The 27,158-nt window shown below is 42.2% G+C and overlaps 1 protein-coding gene across 2 annotated transcripts in view; it reads right to left on the reverse strand.

The window, feature by feature from the left end:
* SLC2A13 (solute carrier family 2 member 13) overlaps positions 1-27,158 on the reverse strand; it is a 390,525-nt gene that overhangs the window by 258,938 nt on the left and 104,429 nt on the right. The gene's annotated exons all lie outside the window — the stretch shown is intronic.

Here is a 27,158-nt window from a genome sequence, read left to right on the forward strand (position 1 = left end):
CTGATTTGTTTTTAAATATATTAAATTGCATTTGAGATCTCAATATTGTACAGATTTTGCTCTTTTAGTTTCAGCTTCAGATAGGAAAAAATCACTATCCCAGGGTACACTAACAGAAAGACTGATATGAAGCAAGGAAGTTCTCTGTAAGGTGTCTCTTGTGTTAAATTTTTAGACTCCAGGTTTAAGACCCTTTGTGGAATATATAATTAATAATCACTTCATGTAGTGTTATTTTAATAGATTTTTCAAAATAATTTAAAACTAAGTTAGAAAAGAGGCAAATGTTCTGAGCACAGGAAACATGCCTGGGAAGTGATCACCTTTCAGTCTCTCACGAGAGTGCTATAATTTGCACTTCGAAAATGTCATCTAATATGCTCTCAATATTAAACTCTTCTCACCACATAACCATTGTTGCTGTAGGCAAGAATATCAGTTTTATTAGTTATGTAGCAATAAGTAACACATTGTGTCAGGAAAAGATCACTAGAAACAACTGCTGGGATCTGACACAAACTATTCTAAGTTCTATATAGACACCCTCAATCATGACAAGAAAAGAGACAACCTAATTTTTAATCAGTCAGGCAGCCAAGCCACAAGTCATGCTTTCTGACCTTGTATGTTAGTTTTCATGCAGTACACTTCAGCAAAAGTTCTTAAAATTTTGACAACAGGCTGGACAATGGACGGAACACACACTACTTCAGATTTCCTGAAAATCTATGACAAGACCACTCTTCAGGCTGTGTGTACACGTGGCTATCACGGGTATTTTGTGGTGGGACTGAGCACCACTGCATACACATGTCCTAATTTAGGCTCAAGCACCTTCACCCTCCATAAGGTTGTGGGTGTCTGGCCCCTCAGCTGGGCTTAGGAAGGGGACAGAGAAATAGGAACTGGGCTGTCATAGGGGTTTGTTTAACTCTCTACTCCTGGGGGAATTTTTGTATGTGTCTGTATTGTTACAAGAAGAAAAGGAGTACTTGTGGATTTTAGAGACTAACCAATTTATTTGAGCATAAGGTCCACAAGTACTCCTTTTCTTTTTGCGAATACAGACTAACATGGCTGCTACTCTGAAATCTGTACTGTTACAGACATACTTGCAGACAGGTATTTTGAAATAAATTACCAAAATAATTGAAACTGGCATGATTATGTAGTGTTATTTTGACAAATAAAATTTGCAGAATTTTAAAATATTGTGCACAGAATTTAATTTTTTTGGTGCAGAATGCCCCCATGAGTAAAAAAATGAAAACATAGGATCATCAGGCAACACAAAAACACCCATACATAACTAGAATCTTGTACACTTTGTTCCTTTTATAGGCTGAACTAATTGAACACATCAAGGGCTTCTTATTCCCACCACCCAAACACACAGGCTTCTTGTGTGATACCCTTCCATCACCTGCTGTTTCAGGGACTCCCTGCAATAGCCTTAGCTACCCCCTCATGTCAAGACTTCTCTGTGCTCTCAATTTTTCCCCCTTTCTGGGAGATAGGTCATTCAGGGCATCAACACTTAACTGTATTGGGATGCTGGGCAGAGCTGGGATTGGGGGAGGGGTGTTATGGCTGCCATCAACCAGCTATTTGATCAATAGGCATTTACAGACATGGTTGAAGCTGATAGATCTGCCACCAAGTGTTTCATGTCCCCCATTTCCCCTTACTGTTTTCCAATTTTTACTAAAATCAGTAAGGTTCTACCCATTAATGCCTATAACAATCCCTTAAAGTGTGGAACTGATTGGATGCCATCTTCAGAAGTTATTACATTACATCCAGACACAAACAAAGAATTGCCATCAAATTGAGCATAAGGCCTCGCTTTGCTCTGCCAGTTAATTCTCTAATTTTTCAATTATATTACAATTCAGTGTATTAGAATGCAGGGAGTTGGAACCATTAATGAAGGACTTTTTTCCTTGACCATCAACCAGGGGACTGTGCCAGAGTCTTACTACCCTGTGAAAAGTTAATGAAATCAGAGGACTTTCAACTTGTATTCTTTTTCACCTATGTATACCCTTGAGACTCCCAAGCACACTGCTAGGGCTCAGCCCCAAGGAAGGACAGTATTGGCAAGCCGAAGCATTGAAAAATCATCTCTCCGTATTTCTCTCACACACGATTGTCTAGAAATTAGACTTTGTTTTTAAATTACTACATTGGGTTCACTTGACTTCTGCTACCTGAGCCTTTAGGGTACACTCACTTCATGATTTCAAGCTTTTTTCTACAATCATGAGGGCTATAAATTTAGCATTGATTTTTTTTTTTTAAAAAGATAGATAAGATTTTCATGTAAATCACATGACTCCAGGAGCAGGGGCTTTAAGAAAAAACCATCAAATACTGTGAGACTCATGATAAGATCATAAGAGTTGGCAACATGGGAAAGGCACCTCAAGCTCTCTGGAATGAGGGGCTTCTTCACAATATATACAGTGGCCTGGAGACTGCAGTCCATGCATTAGACCAATAAGAGTGGATAAAGTCAGTAATAGTCTACACAGTAGGATAAAAGTTCAGCTCTTGCTAAGGGATGCTTTACTGATTAACACAGCAGAATGGTCACAATCAAACAAGTAGGGGGTAGATTAGATTTTACTGCTGTCCAGAAGAGTGTGTTTCAAGAAAAATAAGTTCCTCCATCCCCATGCAAAGTGGGTGCTGGTGGGGAATCTCATCCTGACTCTAAAGTTAAAATTGTTTTAATATATATCCACGGTGTGGGGCACCCCAGTTCCGTACAGCCCTGCTCCTCCACAGATCCTGCATGGAGGGACAGGTATGAGAAATTTCCATGTACAGGAAGCGTGGAGAAAGCGTCACTCAGCCCTGATAACTGAAGTTCTGCTGCTGTCATGGAAGAGACAAACTAGTGCTTGTAGAGGTAGTAGCTCAGAACTACCACGCATATAGTTATTCCCTCATACTGCTGAAAAATTACTTATTGTACTGCTAACGCTAAGGATAATTTCCCTCATGTTACTACATCACTTTCTCAATATGATTTTCTGCTACTATTTAATTTAATATGGAGATATACCTATCTCTCAGAACTGGAAGGGACCTTAAAAGGTCATCGAGTCCAGTCCCCTGCCTTCACAGCAGGACCAAATACCGTCCCTTATTGGTGCCCCAGATCCCTAAATGGCCCCCTCAAGGATTGAACTCACAACCCTGGGTATTCATAAGAATTTATGTTTGCAAGGACTATAAAGATTATTTTTATCTGAACATATGAATCCCATTTGTTTTTCAGCAAGCCAAATGAGGGAAGAGATGCTGTGATCGACTATCAATGTGTATGACATTAGGAGTATAACAAATATTACCACTCCCAATTTTCCTGTTATCCAGGAAATTAAAAGGGAAAACCAAAAAAGTAATAACGATACACAAACTATTTAATTCATTTTTCTTATTGCAAATTTCTAAATTCAAATTTAGTGGTGCTATTATTTTCTAGACTATCAAGCAATAGATGACTACACAGGTTTCAGAAAAGCCAGGTAAAGAGTGGTGAAAGTATTCTCACTGCTTTAAGCTCCTAAAAACAAAGGATGAATAAACAGACATTTCTAGCAATAGCTGTAAAATATTGCCTTCTGGACAGAAATTACCTCAACTGTGAACAACATTCACAAAACTCTTCGGTTCCTTGAACAATATTTTATACAAACTGCCCTCTCATTTCTCAAGAATCTCTCTTCCATTTTGGAGGACCTGTTACAGCAAAATGGGAGACTATCCAAGCGTAATGGACTTGTCATGTTTATTACTGGGTTCTAAGTTAATATTAGCCGCTCGGGGAGCAGGGGGAAAGGATGGGCAGTATGTACAGCTCAGTGAAAAAAATCTCTGTTCTATAAATTAATGGCACACTTTCAGCAGGATTACTATGTTCTGCATGTTTTAGTCAGACAAGTTACCAGCTCATTACAGCGGCAACTGGACAAAATACTAATGGCCTGTAATATACAGGAGGTCAGACCAGATGATCTAGTGGTCCTTTCTGGCCTTAATCTATCAAGCTATCAATCCCATTCATAAATAAAAACCCTTAACTCAGTTGTCGTGGTGTGTTTAACTCAGGTTGACAGACCAGTCAAGGAAGATGTGCTAATTTGTGTTTAAGACTAGCTCATCAGATACTAATCGAATCACTTTGGGCTGCTCAAATATTCTTCACAGGGCGGCTGCTCTCCCTCGAGTTAGCCTAAACTGAGAAAAGTTGGCCCAACTTGAATTATCTACACTCAAGTCTTCACAGCAGAGTTAAGACTAAGTAAGAAGAGCAATACTGCAGCATTAAGCAGTCACTATAATACATAAACATGGGCCATACATATGTAGAGACAGTCACACAGACACCAAAAGGTCAATTTTCACCAAAATACTTAGTAACATTAAGTTTTCAGAGCTTCACTTGAGACTATGAATTCAAAATCTACACTAAGTACTATACAATTGAGTTTATAATGAAAATAAATAGTGCTGTCAATTAATCGCAGTTATCAAGCAATTAACTCAAAACAAATTAACCTGATTTTAAAAATTAATCGCGATTAATCAGTTTTAATCACACTGGTAAACAATAGTAGAATACCAATTGAAATGTCTTATAAATATTTTTGGATTTTTTTCTACATTTTGAAATATATTGATTTCAATTACAACACAGAATACAAAATATAGAGTGCTCACTTTGTAATTAGAAATAATATAATTATTTGCATTGTAAAAAACAAAAAAGTATTTTTCAATTCACCTCATACAAGTACTGTAGTGCAATCGCTTTATTGTGAAAGTGCAACTTACAAATTTAGATTTTTTTTGTTACATATCTGCACTCAAAACCAAAACAATGTAAAACTTTAGAGCCTACAAGTCCACTCAGTTCTACTTCTTGTTCAATCGCTAAAACAAATTTGTTTACATTTACAGGAGATAATGCTGGCTGCTTCTTTACAATGTTACCTGAAAGTGAGAACAGGTGTTTGCCTGGCACTTCTGTGGCCAGTGCTGCAAGGTATTTACGTGCCAGATATACTAAACATCCGTATGCCACTTCATGCTTCAGCCACTAGTCTAGAGGACATGCTTCCATGCTGATGCTAGTTAAAAAAATAAATAAAAAAAAAATTTAAATTCATGACTGAACTCCTTGGAAAAGAATTGTATGTCTTCTGCTCCATGGTTTTACTTGCATTCTGCCACATATGTCGTGTTATGGTAGTCTCTGATGACAACCCAGCATATGTTGTTCGATTTAAAAACACTTTTATTGCAGATTTGACAAAACACCAAAAAAACCCTAATATGAGATTTGCGAAGATAGCTATAGCACTCGACCCAAGGTTTACGAATCTGAAGTGCCTTCCAAAATCTGATTGGGATGAGGTGTGGAACATGCTGTCAGAAGTCTTCAAAGAGTAACACTCCAATTCGAAAACTACAGAACCCGAACCATGCAAAAAGAAAATCAACCTTCTGTTGGTGGCATCTGACTCAGCTGATGAAAATGAATGCATCAGTCCGCACTGCTTTGGATCGTTATCGAGCAGAACACATCATCAGCGTGGAAGCACATCTTCTGGAATGGTGGCCGAAGCATGAAGGAGCTTATGAATGTTTAGTATATCTGACATGTAAATACCTTGCAATGCCAGCTACAACAGTGCCATGCGAACGCCTGTGCTCACTTTCAGGTGACACTAAATAAGAAGAGAGCAGCATTATCTCCCGTAAATGTAAACAAACCTGTTTGTCTAAGTGACTGGCTGGACAAGAAGTAGAACTGAGTGGACTTGTAGGTTCTGAAGATTTACATTGTTTTATTTTTGAGTGCAGTTATGCAAGACAAAACCCTACATTTGTAATTATCACTTTCACGATAAAGAGATTACGCTACCGTACTTATGAATTGAAAAATACTATTTCTTTTTTACAGTGTAAATATTTGTAATAAAAAATAATCTAAAGTGAGCACTGTATACTCTGTATTGTGTTGTAATTGAAATCAATGTTTGAAAATGTAAAAAAACCATCCAAAAATATTTAAACAAATGGTATTCTATTGTTTAACAATGCGATTAAAACTGCCATTAATCCCAATTATTTTTTAAATTGTTTGACAGCCCTAAAAATAAACACTTAGTATACCCAATTTACACAATGTGCTAAATCCCAACATAGCGAGGCCCTTCATGGTTTTTGCTGCTAGCAAATATTCTGTCTCATAAGCAAAGCACACAGAGGGTTTGCAGAGGCAATTTGATGAAAAGGTATATAGTGAAACAATCAGGAATTAAATGCTTTAATTTTTCAATAATAAAAAAAATTGCACAACTTAACAGATGTTCTCCTGGCATGAGAAAGTGTAACAAATGTGTTGATTTTGATTTTAGCCTTTCAATTTAACAGCAAATTCCAAAGGGGGAAAAAATGAGGAAAAAAAGACCTCATTACATTTCCCAAGCTAGACTTGAACACCAGAATAATGTGCTCTTCCAGTCACTTTACATGAAGTCTAATACTCAAGATGTAAGAAATTTATCAGACATGCAACCTGAAGTTAGAATAAAACACAAGGTTTGAGGCACAGAGTTTTCTGCCTACGCCCTTGATCCCAGAACAGCACAATCTACAGACCAAAAGACACTTTCATCAAGTATTTTCTTTCAAATTTACTCCCATGAATTATGCCCTAGAGTTTATAGTTTATTTCTGATAAAAAGGACACAGCTCTCTGCACACAGGCTTTAAATGAGTCACTGTTGCCAGCTGGAAAATTTCAAAAAAAAAAAAAAAAAAAAAAAAAAAATGTACTCATATTTCATCAGAGGTATCTCACACAAGACCTTTAACAAGTCCACAAATTAGTTAGCATATTAAAAGGAGTAACAAATTTCACACTGATCACATACTTTTACTGTGCATCTGAGGGAGAAGCTGTTTAAATGGTGCCAGGGAAGAAAATGTGACAATCTAATTTTTGACAATAACTGTGAAGTGTATTTCAATCAGAGACCCACCAGCCTTCCAGTATTTCTCCGCCCACTCCAGTAATGTTACCTCAATCTATTTCACAACTGCATTTTACAGCTATTTCCATACTAATGCATTAGTGACAACTTTCTATTATATGAGGATTAAGATGCAAAAAAATTAATCAAGTTTATTAATATTCTAGAAAGGATTCTTTTTGTGCTGTTACAGAAAACTGAAGTGTTATTAGCAATGACAGTGTCAACATCAGAGAAGATTATAGTGCATCATTAGACATGCTAATAGGGAAGATTCAAGGAAGCTGCACATTTGATCATTATTCAAATTAGTATACTCAACAAACCTGTGCCTTGCAGCTCTAAGATTAAAATCCTCACTAGGACAGCTAATAATTCACCATTTATGTTGAGGCTGTGGACAACAGGAGGTAACAACCTCAAACTAGCACCTTAAATATTACACCAATTTTAAAAAAATGAAACCTCTGCAGTATGCCCTCTTTAGTCCTGGTTTTTATGAAATATTTATCTACAGCATTTTGAAACTTCAGAAGACTTTCTCAAGAAGTGAGTTATGTTCCTGAATACTGTCTCTTAATGCATAAACCAGGGTTGAATTTTTTTCCTAATAGACGTCCTATGAACACATGCATGTGTACACCACCCCTACAAAAAATACAAGAAGATACAAAGAAATTGCTTCTACCAACCACTTCAGTTACTAGCAACTCTTCTTTTAGTGCCCAGTTATGTCCCATTCTTATAGGCCAGCACCTAACCAGCACCATCATGTTTACCTGGAACAATTTTCAAGTTTTGTCCTTGAAAATCACTTCATGACAGGGGTGATTTATAGCAGTGGTTCTCAACCCTGTGGGTATACAGAGCTCTTCCAGGGGGTACATCAACCCATCTAGATATTTGCCTAGTTTTACAACAGGCTACATAAAAAGCACTAGCAAAGTCAGTATAAACTAAAATTTCATACAGACAATTACTTGTTTATACTGCTCAATATACTACACACTGAAATGCAAGTATGATGTTTATATTCCAATTAATTTAGTTCATAAGGCTATGGTAACAAGAATGTAAATATTTTTTCAGTAATAGCATGCGGTGACACTTTTGTAATGTTAGGTCTGATTTTGTAAGCAAGTAGTTTTTAAGTGAGGTGAAACTTGGGGGTACACGAGACAAATCAGACTCCTGAAAGGGGTACAATAGTCTGGAAAGGCTGATAGCCACTGATTTATAGTGTAGATGAGCAGACCAGCAACAGAGAAAAGTTAACACTGTTTCATAGCAGCTGTGCCAAGAGACAGCAGCACTTTCCCATCTGTGCAGCAACTAGGGTTGCCAACTTTCTAACTGCACAAAACAGCACACCCTTGCCCTGCCTCCCACTCCGACCCTGCCCCGCCCCTTCTGAGGCCCTGTCCCCACTCACTCCAGCCCCACTCCCTCAGTTGCACGCTCTCCCCCACCCTCACTCACTTTCACTATGCTGGGGCAGGGGGTTGGGGTGCAGGAGGGAGTGAGGGTTCCGACTAGGGGTGCAGGCTCTGGGGTGAACTGGGGATGAGGGGTTTGGGGTGCAGGAGGGGACTCTTGGCTGGGGCCAAGAGGTTTGGAGTGCGGGAGTGAGCACAAGGCTAGGGGTGTGGGCTCTGGGGTGGGCCCAGGAATGAGGGGTTTGGGGAGCTCATGGCTCTGGAGTGGGGTGCAGGCTCCAGGAGGGAGTTTGGGTGTGTGAGGTGGTTCTGGGGCAGGGGGTAGCGGTGCAGGAGGGGGTTTGGAGTGTGGGCTCCGGCCGGGCAGCACTTACCTCAGGCGGCTCCCAGTTGACGGTGCAGTGGAGCTAAGGCAGGCTCCCTGCCTGCCCTGGCTCCGCTCTGCTCCCGGAAGAAGCCAGTATGTCCAGCCCTTAGGCAGATGTGCGGCCAAGAGCGGTGCATGCTGCCTGTGCTCGCAGGTGCCACTCTCATGACCAATGGGAGCTGCGAAGCCAGTGCTCGAGGCTGGGGCAGCACGCAGAGCTTCCCTGATCACCCCTGTGCCTAGGGGCCGCAGGGAAATGCTGGCTGCTTCCGGGAGCTGTGCAGAGCCAGGGCAGGCAGGGAGCCTGTTTTAGCCCCACTGCGCTGCCAACCAGACTCTTAACGGCCCAGTCAGTGGGCATTCCGGTCGAAAACCAGATGCCTGGCAACCCTAGCAGCAACATACTGGAATAGACCAGGTAAAGGACTATGTGGTACAAGCCACTGGCACTGGGAAAGCCCTGCTGTGTAAGATAACAATCACAATGCACAATAACTCTACATAGTCCAACCTGGATGAGTTACAAAGAATTGGACAGAGTGAGACTTTTGTATTTCCCTAGCATAAAAGCAGGAAGTGAAGGAAGACAGCAGTGATACTTGTAGTGGCTACAGTTAGGGGGGACTCAAACACAGTTGCAACACACTAGCTAAGTGAGTGAGATCATCTCACCCTCTAGTGGCTGGCCCAAGTAGCAGGGGGTGTAAGAGCCTGCTACTAACGATGGTTAGTAGAGCTGGTCCTTTAACTTCAATGGCAGAGACTTGCACTTTGGTCTTGGGGGTGCTGTACCTGTCACCGACAATTCTCTGGAATCATCAGTCCTGGAAACTTTTATATTCTCCAGATTATATGTTCCATGCTGTCTCATCCTACTAATTCAATTTGAAAAATTACATATTCAGAGACCCAGAGGCAGTAGCAAATTTTAGAAGCAGGTATCTGGTGAACCGTATAGAACAACTGAGTTTTGCTGGGTCATGATGACGTAATTAGCCCTACTTCTTCACACCTTCTCATGCAGCCCACTAGTGATTTCCACCCATTGTATACACAATCTAGGAGTGGGGGAAGGGAAGCAGGGTCATATCTTATAGACAAAGGTCTGCATCTAAAAAAAAGGTTCAGACCAACTAAGGCAAGTGAACAAAACAAAACAAAACAAAAAACACACTATTGATATTAGGGCCCTATGAGAGCCATGTAAACAAGAACATGGACAGAATCGTGGAATCAAAACACCAAACACTGAATCCAGAACTGTAAAAAAAAATAAAATAAAATAAAAGAGGTCTCCCTGCCGCGGCCCTGGGGCTGGAGGAGCTCTTTGTGCCCCCACCCACTCGAGGTGGGACTGAGGGACAGGGTTCACTGTACTCCAAGATTCGCTATTGCGAAGGGTGTTATAGTGAGGTTGTACTGTTATTTTTGCCCCTCACCACCACCGTAGATTAAGTGACCATTGCTTAGAGACATAGCCTGCTAATACTAGTGCAGTTCCTTCCCCACCCCCACCCTGCATAGTTCAATACACGATTTAAACATGTCTAAAAGGCATTCTACAAGTAGAAAATACTTGTCCAAAAAGTTAAGAAATGACACCCTGACACCAAAGTTAAGAGCTAGTCAAGTTCCCTAATGACTTCTATGAATTAGACGATATGATGTTCTGCAAATGCTGTCAACATACAATAGACTGGACCTGAAAAGATACCTCCAACGATCATCTAATGTCAAAAAGCCATCTCAAGAATTATGCCAAATATGATGAGAATCATTGAGGATCTCACTTGCTACAGAGAACAATTGCAGATAGTATGAAATCTGCAGATGCCAGATGGGAGTTTGTTGAGGATTTTTTTGTCATCTGTGCTGAGGCTGATACCCTGTTGGAAAAAATGAAGAAGCTTCAACCTTTTCTCTTAAAACAGTGCGGGGGTGGGGGCACTGCCTGAAAATGAAGTGGCACTTGAGCAGATTCACCTGCCACGTGTTTATCAGAAGCAGTGGCAGTGCTGACCAAAATCCATAGGAAAAAGATTTCTGTGATGATTGACAAGACAACAGATATCCAAGACTGCAGTGTGCTAAATATGGTCATAGGTACATTTTTTTCTTTTAGTATAATGACAAATCCTTAAGATGACACTTTTTTTTATAATAATGTGTGCATTGGCCTTTAGGAAAAGGTTAATTGTACTTAGAAAAGACAAACAACTTATATCATTTAAAGTACAAATAATTTTTAAAAAATGTTTAAAATGCTGTAACCCTTTTAAATAGCTTTAACCAAAAGAAAAAAAAAGCACCATAGTGGGATTTTGGAGCTATTCTATTAAATGCTTGTTAATCAATTTTACCAAGCATTTCATAATTAATATGCATTGGGAAATGTAATTGCATATTGCAATGCACCTGTAATATTATGCCTATATAATATTAAAAACCCTTTTTAACATTGAACAATACGACAGCGATTTTGAAGCTGGATTTTTTTCCCCCATTACTGAAGTGAGCTGTAGCTCACGAAAGCTTATGCTCAAATTGGTCAGTCTCTAAGGTGCCACAAGTACTCCTTTTCTGATTGTTTAATGTAATCCTCCAGTAACAAACAAGTAGAAAAATGAAAATAGCATTTTTTTCAAGTGTTGAAGATCAGTACTATTCGACTGATGTCATATTCATGGAGAGCTGCAACCATTCCACATTCTCACAGGCTGTTCTGGAGTCAATGAATAGGAACCAGCTCAGCCTCAATTTTTGGGCAGTTGTAACGGACAATCCAGCATAGCATCAAAGCATAGAAAGAAGCACTGAAATGTGTCCTGCCCAACAATGTACATGTGACATGTCTATGTCACATAATTAATTTGATAGGTGAGATGTGGAAGCATTTTCACTTCTTTGGCGATGCAGCATCTGCCTTCTTCAAAAAGCCAGCCAGAAAGTGAAGATCGGTTGCTTTTCTTAAGTCCAAAGAAGATATGCCCACCACGAAGGTCCCCCCTGAAGCAGTACATACAAGCTGGTTTCAGGCAGTAAAATATGCAGAGCACATTGATCTCTACCAGGACTTTTTTCAAAAAGTTGTCAGCACAGACTGTGACAAACCTTTTGACATCATTTAGCAGTCAGGAGAAATCAGATTTGCTGATACTTACGATCATTTTTGTATCTGAAGCTTGCCCCAAACTGATAAACAGCCCTAACCCTCTTTAAGAGTACCCACTGCCCTACACCTGTCTCAGCTTTCAATATTATGGAAGACCTAGGGTCTTACTTGATTTCTGGAACAGCCAAAACCTGTGGGTTTGGTGAAGAAACAGTATTGGATGACTTCTCCATAAGCGAGAAAAAGAAATATACCGGACAATCTGCATGAAGCCTATCAGCTTGTTTTTCTCAAAATTCTCCAAACACTGGAATGTCCATCCAACAAAAAGGCATGCATCAACTGATCCGTGTGTTTGATCCCAGGCAGACTCCAGCAATGTAGCAAAATACTGATCAATACAACAAGATACCACCTCTCCCCCTTCCCCTACCAGAACTGTGTGAACAATGGCTGGTGTTTCTGCACAGCACTCTGAATGAGCCCATCCCAGATTCACTGAATTTTGCGCTTACTGGAAGGTTATGAAGGGAAGAGTGCCTAAAAGTAGCAGAGGTTGCCCTACCTTACATCATCTTCCCTGCCAGCTCTCTAGACACAGAGAGAAGCTTCAGTAAATATCAAAATCTACTTATAGGCAAGACGGAATCACTTTCTGAGGAAAACACTAAAAGACTAACCATAACCACACTGGAGAAGTCTGCACAGATGACAAACTTAAATGTAATTATTTTTGCCAATTTGTAACGTTACTCAGCAATAAACTGTTGACTTGAGAGTTTCAAATTGTTTAATCAAATTTGAAATCAATTTAAGCATTCCCTCAAAATACAGGAAGTTTGAAAGTACTGAGTTTAATTTAAAATGGCAACACTAACTGCTGCAAGGATAAGTTACTTTATGTTTAGTGCATTTATTTTTAATTATTCAACTATGAATTCTGTTAAATTAACACCAAGAGGCTCTTACTTCTGTGGACTCCTTGTACTATCCTTCAGCAATGTCAGTTTGGTCATATTACCGACTGCTACTTAAAAAAAAAATGATTGAAAAATGTTACTTTTACCAGATACAATTTAAACAAAACATCCTGCAGATATAAAGTAAGGGGTTGTGGGTTTTTTTTTTAAATCAGTTTTTTTCCACTGCAATCCAATTCTGAACATTTCTATGCATTTATGGTAAGGCTGCTTAATTGTTGTCAATGTAACAAAGAATTCTGACTTAAATTGAAAAAAAAAAATCAGAAAATCCAAAATCCGCAATAATAGAACGGATTTCATAGGGCCCTATGATATGTATAACTTATAAAAGGAACTGCATCACAGCTAACAAGAAATTTCCCCTATCTATACAGCCAGTTAAAGACTCATGGGTCTATTTGTAATAGTGCTATTTGGAGACTCTGTATTAGTGTTTTTGACTCACACTATACATAAGCCATGCTAAGATTTACTTGCTGTCTTGATCAGACAACCGCATACACAATTAACCTAAGGTCACAAGAAATAACCCATTCAAGCTATGAATTAAAGACACGATATTAAACAAAAAATCTCTCTACTGTAGCAAATGTGCTCAAAAAACTTCTTTCCCTGCTGCCCTCATGAACAGAGAGCTCAGAGTCTGGGGGAGGGTAGATTCATAAAAGATCTGGAAAAAGGGGTAAACAGTGAGGTGGCAAAATCTGCAGATGATACAAGACTACTCAAGATAATTAAGCACCAGGCAGACTGCCAAGAGCTACAAAATGCTCTCAAAACTGGGTGACTGGGCAACAAAATGGCAGATGACATTCAATGTTGATAAATGCAAAGTAATGAACATTGGAAAACAATCCCAAGTATTCATATAAAATGTTGGTGTCTAGATTAGCTGTTATCACTTAAGAGAGAGATCTTGGAGTCCTTGTGAATAGTTCTCTGAAAACATCCACTCAGTGTGCAGCGGCAGTCAAAAAAGAGAACACAATGTTGGGACTCATTAAGAAAGGGATAGATAAGACCAAAAATATCATATTGTTTCTATATAAATCCATGACACGCCCACATCTTGAATACTGCATGCAGATGTGGTCACCCATCTCAAAAAAGATATATTGGAATTGGAAAAGGTTCAGAAAAGGGCAACAAAAATGATTAGGAGTGAGTATGGAATGTCTGCCGTCTGAGGAGAGATTAATAAGACTGGGACTTTTCAGCTTGGAAAAGAGACAACTAAGGGGGATATGACAGAGGTCATGATTTTACAGACTGGTGTGGAGAAAGTGTTATTTACTTCTTTTCATAACACAAGAACTAGGGGCCACCAAATAAAATTAATAGGCAGCAGGTTTAAAACAAACAAAAGGAAGTATTTCTTCACACAATGTACAGTCAACCTGTGGAACTCCTTGCCAGAGGATGTTGTGAAGGCCAAGACTATAACAGGGTTCAAAAAAGAACTAGATAAATTCATGGAGGATAAGTCCATCAATGGCTATTAGCCAGGATGGGCCAGGATGGTGTCCCTAGCCTCGGTTTGCCAGAAGCTGGGAATGGGTGACAGGAGATGGATCACTTGATGATTACCTGTTCTATTCATTCCTCTGGGGCACCTGGCATTGGCCATTGTCAGAAGACAGGATACTGGGCTAGATGGACCTTTGGTCTGACCCAGTATGGCCGTTCTTATGATTGCAGGAAAAATACTGGAGTTTGGCTTGGCAAGGAATCTTGACTTGTTTATGTTGTTCTGGGGACAGAGGAGTATGGGAATTATATGAAGCAGGGCAATTCCTAATTTTGTTTGTGATGCCAGGTGGTGAGGGAATTGGAAAACTCAAATTTGGCTAAGAAGCCAGAAGGTAAGACTGGCTAGAGAATGGGCCAGAGCCTAGGGAGCTGTAGAAAGAAAGTTCACACAACATGACAGTAAGAAATACTTACACATTCCCAGCACTGAAGCCAGCAGCTCTTCAGCTTTACCAGGTAATATTCCTACAAAGTGCAGAGGGAAAAAAGAGTGCGCACGTAGAGTTCACAAAAGGAGCAAATGAGGCTGTGATCTCATGAAAGAGCAGGTGGCAGAACAAGAACAGCAAGAACGCAGTCTTCTTTTTCAGACATATTAGCAAACAAAGGATGCCCAGCAAATGTAATACATGAAAGGGCATATGATCTGGAAAGTTAAATTTATTTTCCCTATAAATTAAGGCCTTGTTTACACTACAAAGTTAAGTTGACGTAAGGCAGCTGACATTCACCTAGCTATGGAGGTTTCAGAGTAGCAGCCGTGTTAGTCTGTATTCGCAAAAAGAAAAGGAGGACTTGTGGCACCTTAGAGACTAACCAATTTATTTGCGCATAAGCTTTCGTGAGCTACATTTCACTTCATCGGATGCATCCGATGAAGTGAGCTGTAGCTCACGAAAGCTTATGCGCAAATAAATTGGTTAGTCTCTAAGGTGCCACAAGTCCTCCTTTTCTTCTAGCTATGGAAGTATACACACTGCAGTGCTCCTCCCACTACTTTTACTCACCTGCTACACCGATCTAATTAAATCACCTTGGCAATAGGCATAGCACTTAGGGCAACACAGTTAGAGTGACGCAGTGGCAGCATAGACACTGCATTACTTACGTTGACCTAAGTAGCCTCCAGGAGGTGCCCCACAATGCCCACCATGACCACTCTGGTTATCGTTTCAAACTCCGCTGTCCTGCAGCCAGGTACATTGGTATGCACCTCACCCCTTTTTAAGCCCCAGGGAAATTTTGAAATCGCTCTTCCTGTTTGCTCAGTGTGCAGAGCTCATATAGCAACTGACTCCACACAGCAAATGTGCTCCTGCCTGGAGTACACGGAGATGGTGGATTTCCTGGGTCTCTGGGGAGAGGAGGCTGTGCAGTCACAGCTCTGCTCCAGCCGTAGGAACTTTGACTTCTACAGTCAGATTGCTCAGGGAATGGAGGGAAGGGCTGTGACAGGGACATACAGCAGTACCACATAAAAATCAAGGAGCTGAGGCAGGTGTCCAGAAGGCAAGGGAGGCAAATAGTCGCTCTGGTGTGGAGCCGCAGACATACTGCTTCTACAAGGAGCTGCATGCCATCCTCAGCAGCGACTCCACCTCTACCATCAAGAGCCTCGTGGATACTTTTGGAAGGCTGGAGTCACTGGAATGAACCATGAGGATGAGGTGCTAGACAAGGAAGAGGAGGATGAAGATGGAGGACAGGGGAGAGGGAGATCCAGTGGCGTGGCAAGCCAGGACCTCTTTTTGACTCCTGAGCAGTCTAGCCAATCCCAGCAGTGGCGAGCCTGATGCAGGGACAGAAGCTCTGGCAAGTACTCAGTTTGCTTCAATACTGCAGGAACACATCTGCTCATGTTCTGCTTTTTTAATCAGGCTAGAAGAGGCAGTGAAATAACCAATAAAGGTACAGTTGCTATCTGCCTCTTACTCTCCAGTACAGCGAGGCAGAGAGGGCCCTGCGGAACACTTTGTTTATGCACACAAGATGACCTGTGAATCCTCTATATAGATCTCTAGGAAATTTTCTTGGACGTACTGTGCAATCCTCTGCCGAAGTTTTCTGAGGAAGGCTGCCTTGTTTCTTCCCCATGGTAGAAAAGTTTGCCCACCACTCGGCAATAACTTCAGCAGGCACCATTGCAGCACATAGGCTAGCTGCTTACGGACCCGGTCTGCAGCCACACGCATGCAGTAGCTGCTCCCTTGCAGCCTCGGTTACCGTCAAGAGTCAGATATCAGCTACAATCACCACCACCTATGGAAAATGGTGCCAGTATTCAGTACAATAGCCCTATGAACTTGTACTGGTACCCCAGTGCTGCACCATGCCCCCCATTTGTCCCAACTCACCCCTTCCCCCTACCCCCAAACCATTACTCACCATGGCTGGGGCTGCCACCGTGGTCCATGACTCCCCAGGGAACACGAAAAAGTTTACATGTGCTTGTAACTTGTTTGGATCAAGGGGTGTAAATGTACTGACAATAGGACCTTTGTCCATTGTTTCTTTACCAGCTGAAGATGTGGCCTGGAGGGTCTCCTCATGCACACTGGCAGAGCGGCTTGGCCAGATAAGGAGAAGAAAAAAAAGAAAAAAAAAAGAGGAATAAGGAAAACATGTTCCAGGTGGTGCTGCAATCCTCTGGTGCTTCAGATTGTTTCTCTCCAAGCTCTGTGCTCGCAATCAATGAGAAAACGCAGGAGGAGAGAGAGGACAGGAAAGACAGCAACAGATGGTAACGCTGTTCAGGGAGCAAACAGACATGCTGTGATCTCTGACTGAACTTCAAGCTGAACACATCTGCACTTGCCTCCCCCTGCAGCCCAGAGAATTGCATTCCAGGACCTGCTTACACTCCCCTGACACATTCCAAGTATCCTCTGCAGCCCCAGCAGTATCCCAGGCCTTCCACCTTATGGGAGATTACGCACAATGACAGCTGTACATACACCCAGCTGAGAGCCTCATTGAGTATGTGCTTGTGAATTCCCTGTTCCTTCCCTTTAAAGTTACTTTTCCCTCTATGTATGAGCTTTATGTCAGAATTACTTGGGCATGTTTGAATGGGTGTGGAATAAAAATCTACTCATGGAAAAGTAAACAAAAAACTTTATTATTCTCCGGCATATGGTGTCCGCTCCTAACATTCAGCGACAGTAGCAATAGGTGTATCTGCATTGCTGTGTGTCCACTACTATAACAATCATAACAAGTTTCATACCACAGTGGAAAAATAAAATAAATAAATATATAAATAAATAAAAAATAAATTCCAGGCTCAACATATTACAACAACACCTATTATTGTGGCTCATTGTTAGGAGCACTTGCTGCTCTCAAGATGACCTCCTTCACGGGCCATGGGACCAACGTGTAGGCTAGATTTCTAAATGCTCAGTGGTAATCCTCTCATCTGGAAAAAAAGTCCTGCTTGCAGCTTTCTGCACAGGCCTGTGTTCCTAAAGATGTGTGCAGCATTCACCTTCCCTGACCAGTCTGTGTTGTCAGTGAGACAACCCTAGTGATCCTCCAGTGCTTGCAATACCATAAAAAAGTAGCCCTTTCTGTTGATGTACTCTGTCACAAGGTGGTCTGGGGACAAAATAAGGATATGCGTGCCATCTATCGCCCCACCACAGTCAGGGAACCCTATTGCTGCAAAACCATCCGCTATTTCAGGCACATTGCCCGGAGTCACAGTCCTTCATAGCAGGAGGCAATTAATGGCCCTGCACACTTGCATCACAGAAACCCCCATGGTGGATTTGCCAACTCCAAACTGACTCATGACTAATCGGCAGCAGGCTGGAATTGCCAGCTTCCACACAGCGACCACCACTTGCTGCTCCACTATGAGTGCAGCTCTCATTTTGGCATCCCTGCACCAGAGGACTGGGGCATGCTCCGCACAAAGTTCCAGGAAGGTGGCTTAGCGCAACCGAAAGTTCTGCAGCCACTTATCCCATACCTGCATAATTATGCGATCCCACCACAGTGCTTGTTTCTCGTGCCCAGAATCAACTGTCCACCATGTGCAACTGCTCCGTGAATGCCAACTGCAATCTTGAATTGACACCAAGGCTGTGTCATCAGACCCGCAGCTCATGAAACACTGCAGGATCAGGCATGCTGTGTTCATAACACTCATCACAGTACTAGAGAGTAGTCCAGGATCCATGCTTTGTGACAGAGATGGCGGGCACGCAAGTTACAGGGGCTGTTGAAAAGCGGTGCACAGTGTACTAGGAAGCCCATGGAATGGAGAAAACAAATTTGTTTCCCTTTGCTACATACAGCATTCCAAAATGCGTATTTAATGAAGAGAAAATTTAGAGTGACCGACAGATTGATATATAACTAGGAGTAAAAAAAACTTTGCCAGTGAGATTTGGGCAGACATGGTTGTTTGCACAGAGTAAGTCTCTGAACAGAGCACTAGAAAGGTAGCGTAAGGAAAAGTTATCTATGGAGTCTCCGGTCACTTGAAAGGACTTCCAAAGCTAAAAGCATTTGCTCAAGCTGTAGCATCTCAAGAGCCAATGCTCAGTGGCTGGGGGCTTTAACAACTCATTTCTTCTGCCCATTGGCATAGAGAAACTTAACACACACTCACCAGTAGGTAACAGATTTAGGAGGGTGACAAAAAAATAAGGTATTAGAGCACCTATTTGATCTACAAGATAAGGATTGGATGGAGTCATGAATGATTTTATTGTTCATTTCAAGATCAAGAAACTTGAAGTTGACGTGCTTTGATCACATCAACTGGTGCAGTCAGAATGAAAAACGACTACATGAGGTTGGCAGGAACAAAACACTAGCACTGAACTGTGAGGGGAATGCCATAATTCAGACCACGGGGAAAGCACACAAAGTATTATCACTCCCTCTGAGGAAGTGAGTCACTTGGCTTCTGCTTACACCTTCCTGAGCCCACTCAGTACGCTCATCCCAACAGAAAGAGAAGACACACTATGCAACTCCAACTATTTTACTTCTGCCACAGAACCAATCCTGATCAAGACACATCATATGAAGCTGCCTAGGAATATTTACAGAATAGAAAGGCCATGACATTTCATGCCAAACTAAGTTTTACACAAAACACTGCCTGGACCTATTTAAACTCAGAGTATTAAAACAATCCCCTCGACACCTGATGAATTCACACACACAAAAAGTACACCGGACCCTCACTAGAACGCACGTTTATATAGCACGAATTCACATATAACGCAGTCGTGGCCATGGATCCCAAATTTAATTACTTTAATTGGAATTCATTTTAACACGGTCTGCGCGTTAACGCAGTACCGCACATGGATCCCAAATCCCATGTTCTAGCGAGAGTCCAGTGTATGTACGATTAGCCCACACCAGTCTAGTCTATTGAACAAAACTAACCAACAAAAAGAATTAGCTAACAAGTTAGCCAAAAAAGCACAAAGGAATACAAAGAGTTAAATTGCCTGTTGTCAGTAATAGTCTTCCCAAAGATTATAGGCAAAGTTCTAGATTGCTATGAAAGCCCTAGTGCCAGAACAACAAATAAATATATTTCTACCATGCAGTCTTTTGCCAGCTCACTGACACAGCTCCCATTCTGTTTTGTCCCTGATAACCTACATCTTTTAAACATCTAATTGAATCTGCTCCATCCTGGATGCTTTCAAAAAATTATTTTTAGCACAATATTTTCAGAACTTCTCTCTAATGATATTAAGGCACTACATCATCATCATCAAGGGGTGGCTCAGGCTAAAGTTTTCCAGAAAGAACTTATTTTGATTATGTTTACTTAAAAGACGGTCCAGTAATTCAATGTATTTTACAAACTGTTTCATGGGTTGGCACTTGACTCTGATTTATGTAACAATTTTCTCAAGGACTTAAAAATTAAGAGACTTTTGCCTCTTTTGGGGACTCAGCCCTGGTCTACACTATGGGGTTAGGTCGAATTTAGCCGCATTAGGTCGATTTTAAAATGAATACGTCTACACAACCAAACCCATTCCGTCGACCTAAAGGGCTCTTAAAATCGACTTCTGTACTCTCCGGCGAGGGGAGTAGTGCTAAAATCAACCTTCCTGGGTTGAATTTGGGGTAGTGCAGATGGAATTCGACAGTATTGGCCTCCAGGAGCTATCCCAGAGTGATCTAATGTGACCTCTGGACAGCGCTTTGAACTCCGATGCACTAGCCAGGTACACAGGAAAATCCCCAGGAAATTTCATTTCCTATTTGGTCAGTGTGGTGAGCTCAGCAGCACAGGTGACCAGGCAGTCCCCCCAGAATCACAAACCATGGACCGAAAGGGAGACACTGTATCTGATCGCTGTATGGGGAGAAGAATCTGTGTAGGCCAAACTCCGATTAAAAAGAAGAAATGCTAATATACATGCCAAAATAGCACAGGGCATGGTGGAGAGAGGCTACAACAGGGACACACAGCAGTGCCGTGTGAAAGTCAAGAAGCTCAGGCAAGCCTACCAAAAGACAAAGGAGGCAAACGGTCACTCCGGGTCAGAGCCCCATACATGCCACTTCTATGATCAGCTGCATGGCATTCTAAGGGGGGACCCTACCACTACCCCACTACTGTCCGTGGACACCTGCAAGGAGGGAGTCTCACGCAACAGGGAGGAGGATTTTGTGGAGGAGGAGGAAGAGATGCACAGCAGGCAAGCGGTGAATCCATTCTCCCTGGCAGCCAGGACCTCTTCATCACCCTGGAGTCAGTACCCTCCCAAGGCGGGATCCCCGACCCTGAAGCCAGAGAAGGCAGCTCTAGCGAGTGCACATTTGTAACTACAGTACAGGTTTTAAAAGGAATAGTGTCTAATGTTCGATTTGTCCTGAAGAATTAGGATGCATTTGTGGCCAGTACAGCTACTGGAAAAGTCTGTTAATGTGTTTGGGGATGGAGCGGGAATCCTCCAAGGACATCTCCATGAAGCTCTCCTGGAGGTACTCTGAAAGCCGTGCAGAAGGTTTCTGGGGAAGGTTGCCTTGTTCTCCACGGTAAGACACTTTACCATGCCAAGCCAGTAGCAAGTAGTCTGGAATCATTCCAGCACAAAGCATGGCAGTGAATGGTCCTGGGTTTTGGTCACATTTAAGCAACATTTGATCTTTATCTTTCCGTGTTAGCCTCAGGAGAGTGATATCATTCATGGTCACCTGGTTGAAATAGGGGAATTTTTGTAAGGGAACAGTAAAAGGACCCCATTCATCCTGGGTTGTTTGCGTTTGGCTAAAAGGGATCATCCCGGAGAACAGCCACACAGCAGGGGAGGGGGAAGGCATGTGCTGTACATCCACCCGAAAACCGCAGCCCCTCCTTGTAAATGTGAAGCCCAACCGGCATTGCTTGCAGTGGGAAAGGATGGCACTGCAGTTTGAAACAATTCCCACATGTTACAAAGGCGTAAGAAGCCAACTTCGCATACCAAAAGGCTTACCATGGCTGCCTGGAAACCGAATTTTGTTGCCCAGCCATTTGTGATGTGTCACCATACCGGCAGGCACCCAATATAAAAGGCAAAATGCGACCTTGTACCTAAAGCACATGTGCTGTCCGCTGTGAATTGCTTGATTCACTGTGAAAGACAGTCTCCCTTTTGTTCTCAGAAATGTATCTTAAATTTTACTCTCCCTTTTTATCTCCCCCCAGGTGCAAATGTTTCTATGCTCCATCATCTCCGTCCCTAAGGTTATTGCAGATTAGAAGGTGAAAAAAAAGCACTCGTGATGACATGTTTTCTGAGCTCACGCAGTCCTCCCACACTGATAGGGCAGAGGTTAATGCATGGAGGAATTCAGTGGCAGAGGCCAGGAAAGCATTAAGTGAGCGTGAAGAGCAGAGGCAGGAGGCAATGCGGAGGCTAATGGGGGAGCAAACGTACATGATGAAGCATCTGTTGGAGCTGCAGGAAAGCCAACAAGTGCACAGACCCCCGCTGCATCCACTGTATCACCGCCTGCCCTCCTCCCCAAGTTCCATATCCTCCTCACCTAGACGCCCAAGAATGTGTTGGGGGCGGGGGAGGGAGAGAGAAAAAGAGGCTCCAGGCACCTAGCCACTCCACCCCAGAGGATGGCCCAAGCAACAGAAGGCTGTCATTCAAAACAGTTTTGATTTGTAGTGTGGCTACAATAAGCAATGTGGCCTTGTCTTCCCTCCTCCCGCACCCCGCCCCACCCGGGCTACCTTGTCAGTTATCTCACTTTTTTAAAAATTAAGAAAGAATGCATGATTTCAAAACAATAGTGACTTTATTTCCTTTGCCAGATGTGATCAAAGGGGGGGAGGGTGGCTGGCTTACAGATAATTAAAATCAACAAAGGGGGCGAGTTTGCAGCAAGGAGAAAAACACAACTGTCAGACCGTAGCCTGGCAAGTCATGAAACTGGTTTTCAAAGCCTCTCTAATGTGCAGCACGCCTAGCTGTGCTCTTCTAGTCCCCCTGGTGTCTCGCTGCTCAAAATCGGCTGCCAGGAGATTTGCCTCAACCTCCCACCCCGCCATAAACGTCTCCACCTTACTCTCACAGATATTATGGAGCGCACAGCAAGCAGCAATAACAATGGGAATGTTGGTTATGCTGAGGTCTAACCTAGTCAGCATACAGCGCCAGCAAGCTTTTAAAATGTCCAAAGGCACATTCTACCACCATTCTGCACTTGCTCAGCCTATAGTTGAACTGCTCCTTACTACTGTCCAGGCTGCCTGTGTACGACTTCACAAGCCATGGAAGCAAGGGATAGGCTGGGTCCCCAAGGATAATGATTGGCATTTCAACATCCCCAATGGTAATTTTCTGGTCTGGGAAGTAAGTCCCTTCTTGCAACTGCTCGAACAGCCTGGAGTTTCGAAAGATGTGAGTGTCATGCACCTTTCCTGGCCATCCCACGTTGATGTCGGTGGGACGGCCCTTGTGATCCACCAGCGCTTGCAGCACCATTGAAAAGTACCCCTTGTGGTTTACGTACTGGTTGGCAAGGTGGTCCAGTGCCAAGATAGGGATGTGTGTTCCATCTATGGCCCCACCACAGTTAGGGAACCCCATTGCAGCAAAGCCATCCAGTATGACCTGCACATTTCCCAGAGTCCCTACCCTTGATAGCAGAATGTCAGTGATTGCATTGGCTACTTGGATCACAGCAGTCCCCACAGTAGACTTGCCCACTCCAAATTGATTCCCGACTGACCGGTAGCAGTCAGGCGTTGCAAGCTTCCACAGGGCTATTGCCACTTGCTTCTAAACTGTCAGGGCAGTTCTCATCTTGGATTCCTGCGTTTCAGGGCGGGGGAAAGCAACTCAAAGTTCAAGGGAAGTGGCATTATGCATGTGAAAGTTTCACAGCCACTATGAATCATCCCATACCTGCAACACTATGCGGTCCTACCAGTCTGTGCTTGTTTGCAGGGCCCAGAATAGGTGTTCCACTGTATCAATGAGCCCCACTGCCACCTTGATGTCCCAATTGCCACAGCCCGTGCTTTCAGGAACGCCTGTGTCCATGTCCTCATCACAATCGTCCTTGTGCTGGCATCTCTTAGCCCAGTTCTGCACATACTCCAGGATAATGTGTGAGGTGTTTACAACGCTCACAACAGCAGCAGTGAGCTGAGCGGGCTCCATGCTCGCCGTGGTATGGCATCTGTATGGGTAACCCAGGAAAATAGGCGCGAAATGATTGTCTGCCGCTGCTTTCATGGAGGGAGGGAGGGGAGCGGCGACTGACAACATGTACCCAAAACCACCCTCGACAATGTTTTTGCCCCATCAGGCATTGGGAATTTAACCCATAATTCCAATGGGTAGTGGAGACTGTGGGATAGCTACCCACAGTGCACCACTCCGTAAGTCGATGCTAGCCATGGTATTGAGGACACACTCCACCGACTTAATGCGCTTAGTGGGGACATACACAATCGACTGTATAAAAATCAATTTCTAAAAATTGACTTCTATGAAATTAGGTCAATTTTATAATTTAGACATACCCTTAGGTGTGTCTACACTGCAATTAAAAACCCACGGCTGGCCCATGCCAGCTGACAGGATCAAGGGACTCGAGTTGTGGGGATGTTTAATTGCATTGTAGACTTCGAGGCTCAAGGTTCCAGGATCCTGTGAGGTCTGAGCCCAAAAGTCTACAATTAGGCTGCAATTAAACAGCCCCGCAGCCTGAGCCCCACGTCAGCTGGCATGGGCCAGCCACAGGGGTCTAACGGCAGTGTAGACATACCTAATGAGCTAAATTGCCTTTCAAAAGATATAACCTGGAGATTAGGGTGCTAAACTACAAGCAAAGTAAAAAAAGCGCTAATGTATTAAAAATTATATTTTCAGAGATTAGAGCTCTACATGCTTATAAAAATGACTGGTCTCATTCCTTCGACAAACTAGTAATGCATTTGAAGCATAGAGCAAGGCTATTTTTAATCAAACTCAAGGTGAATTAAGGATTTCAAGAGAAGAGGAATGGTATTATACCATAAAGCAAACCTTTATCTCCTTTTAAGAAAATACTAGAGCATTTTTCTGAATGCTGTTTATATATCCACAAGCACAATTTTTTTTTTTTTTTGGAAGGGATAAAGAAGGAAAAAGCTACATGGAGACTAACTTAATCTGGAGCTGCTAGACTTCCTAACCCTGAGCAGTCTTAATATGTAATAATTTGTACAAGGGGGTCACATGCTTTGTAGCTTCTGTAGGCCAAGGTCACTAAACACACAAGAAGCTCATTGCATTCCCCCATTCACCCCTTTCCCCCACACTGCCACCCTTCCATCCCCATCTATTTCTATGTTAGGGACTGTGTGTGTCCATCATCCTTCCCCCCCATGTTAGGGGCTCTATGTGAAACCCCTTTTTCCCTTGCAAGGGGTTATGAGGCCCTCATCTCCCCCTCCCCACCATACCAGGTCCCCTAATCGTCTCCTCATGCCAGGGGCTCCATATGCCCCCCTCAGACCTTCCCCAACCATCATTATTTCTTCTCATCTTTGTGTCTCGGAGATAAATCAGATAAGATGTCAACATTTTAAAACTGTATTTGAAGGATCAGCAGAGACCAGACAGGAATATTGTTATACTGGAAGGTGTTTAGGGACTGCCATAAACTGGTTCTTTGATCTACAAACAACTACAAAGGTGCTTGCCATTGTGGCTCTGCTAAAGAGATGCCAGGGCAGGCAATCCCATTAGTATTACCACCATGTAAGCTGAATTTTAAAACAAACAATGCTATAGCACTGCAGAAGGACTGCAAAACATTGTACAAATGTGAATGAATTAATCATGCAAGGTAGGCAAGTTTTGCCTATATCGTTACATGTAAGGAAAGAGGCTCTGATGTTTCGCTTACTTCTCTACGTTCATACAGTGAAACCATTTCTTTTCCCTATAAAAACGTTTTCAGGCAGACCAGTTCAAAGCTTCCCTGTGATTATTTGTGTCTTAACCCTTTTTTAATGTGGCTGTTTTTTAATCAATATCAAATCTTTATATGGTTGGACTGTTCTCTTTAAGTTGGCTGGTCTGTGAAATGTTTTGGATCATATATGCTTTAAGAGAAAATAAAAGTTAATTTATAACCATATTCATGGGTAAAAACAGTACGATCAGAACTTTAGAATATCAGTTCACTACTTTTAAAACAAAGGAAGATGCCTTATCTTCTGGGCTAGAGTATTCAGCTACTATCCATGCAAATTCACAATGGTTAAGTTAGCTACAAGAATAGCCCTCCTCTCCCATGAATGCAACAACAGGGAAACATACAAGTAACCATTTAATTAAAGGCACAACATAAGAACTAACACTGGGCTTGGATCATGTTAACTTATCAATTTCACTCCTGTTACATGGTCCCTTCCGAGTTAGTTGCGCTTTCTGATACTCGCAAAGCAATGTTTGGGAAAATGTGTAGATCCAAATCAGAGACTGATTTCATTGTAGTTAAAAGAGTTACAAAACCTAATGTTAATCAGAACATTTTATGCAGCTTGTTTTTAAATTAAAAGTTGGAAGTTGGACCACAATTTCCCAACAGCCTCCTTTTAATTTTTAGTGTGTTTTGAGACCTAAATAAGTAAAAGCTTCCCTCCATTTTAGCTATACCTCTTTCTATGAAGAGGGTAGCTATTAAAATGTCTGCACAAAAATAGAATACAGTAAAGTTTCAGTGAGTAATAATGAGAGCAATAACCCAGAGTCCCCTACCAAGTTCAGTTGTCGTCATTAACAACAATGGTAATCCTTTCTTGCTTGACAGATCACTAGTCTGACTCTCAGGATTAGCTTTTAAAATAAATTTCAAACAAACAATGTAAGGATATTTCTAAGCTTGACAATGTCCTTGATATTGTGGATGAACAACATACACAACGAACAATCGAAGCATGAATCTGTTTTTGCTTTCACATCCCTCGTGATTTTGTGCTCGTCATGTATAACAGACTGCAATTTAGGTCTTGCAATAGTCTGACACAAAACCGTGTGTCAAGGTTCCTTCCCCACTCTGAACTCTAGGGTATAGATGTGGGGACCTGCAAGAAAAACCCCCTATTCTTATTTTTACCAGCTTAGGTTAAAACTTCCCCAAGGTACAAACTATTTTACCTTTTGTCCCTGGACTTTATTGCTGCCACCACCAAGT

This window comes from Natator depressus, chromosome 1 (assembly GCF_965152275.1).
Source record: "Natator depressus isolate rNatDep1 chromosome 1, rNatDep2.hap1, whole genome shotgun sequence".
Lineage (NCBI taxonomy): Eukaryota > Metazoa > Chordata > Testudines > Cheloniidae > Natator > Natator depressus.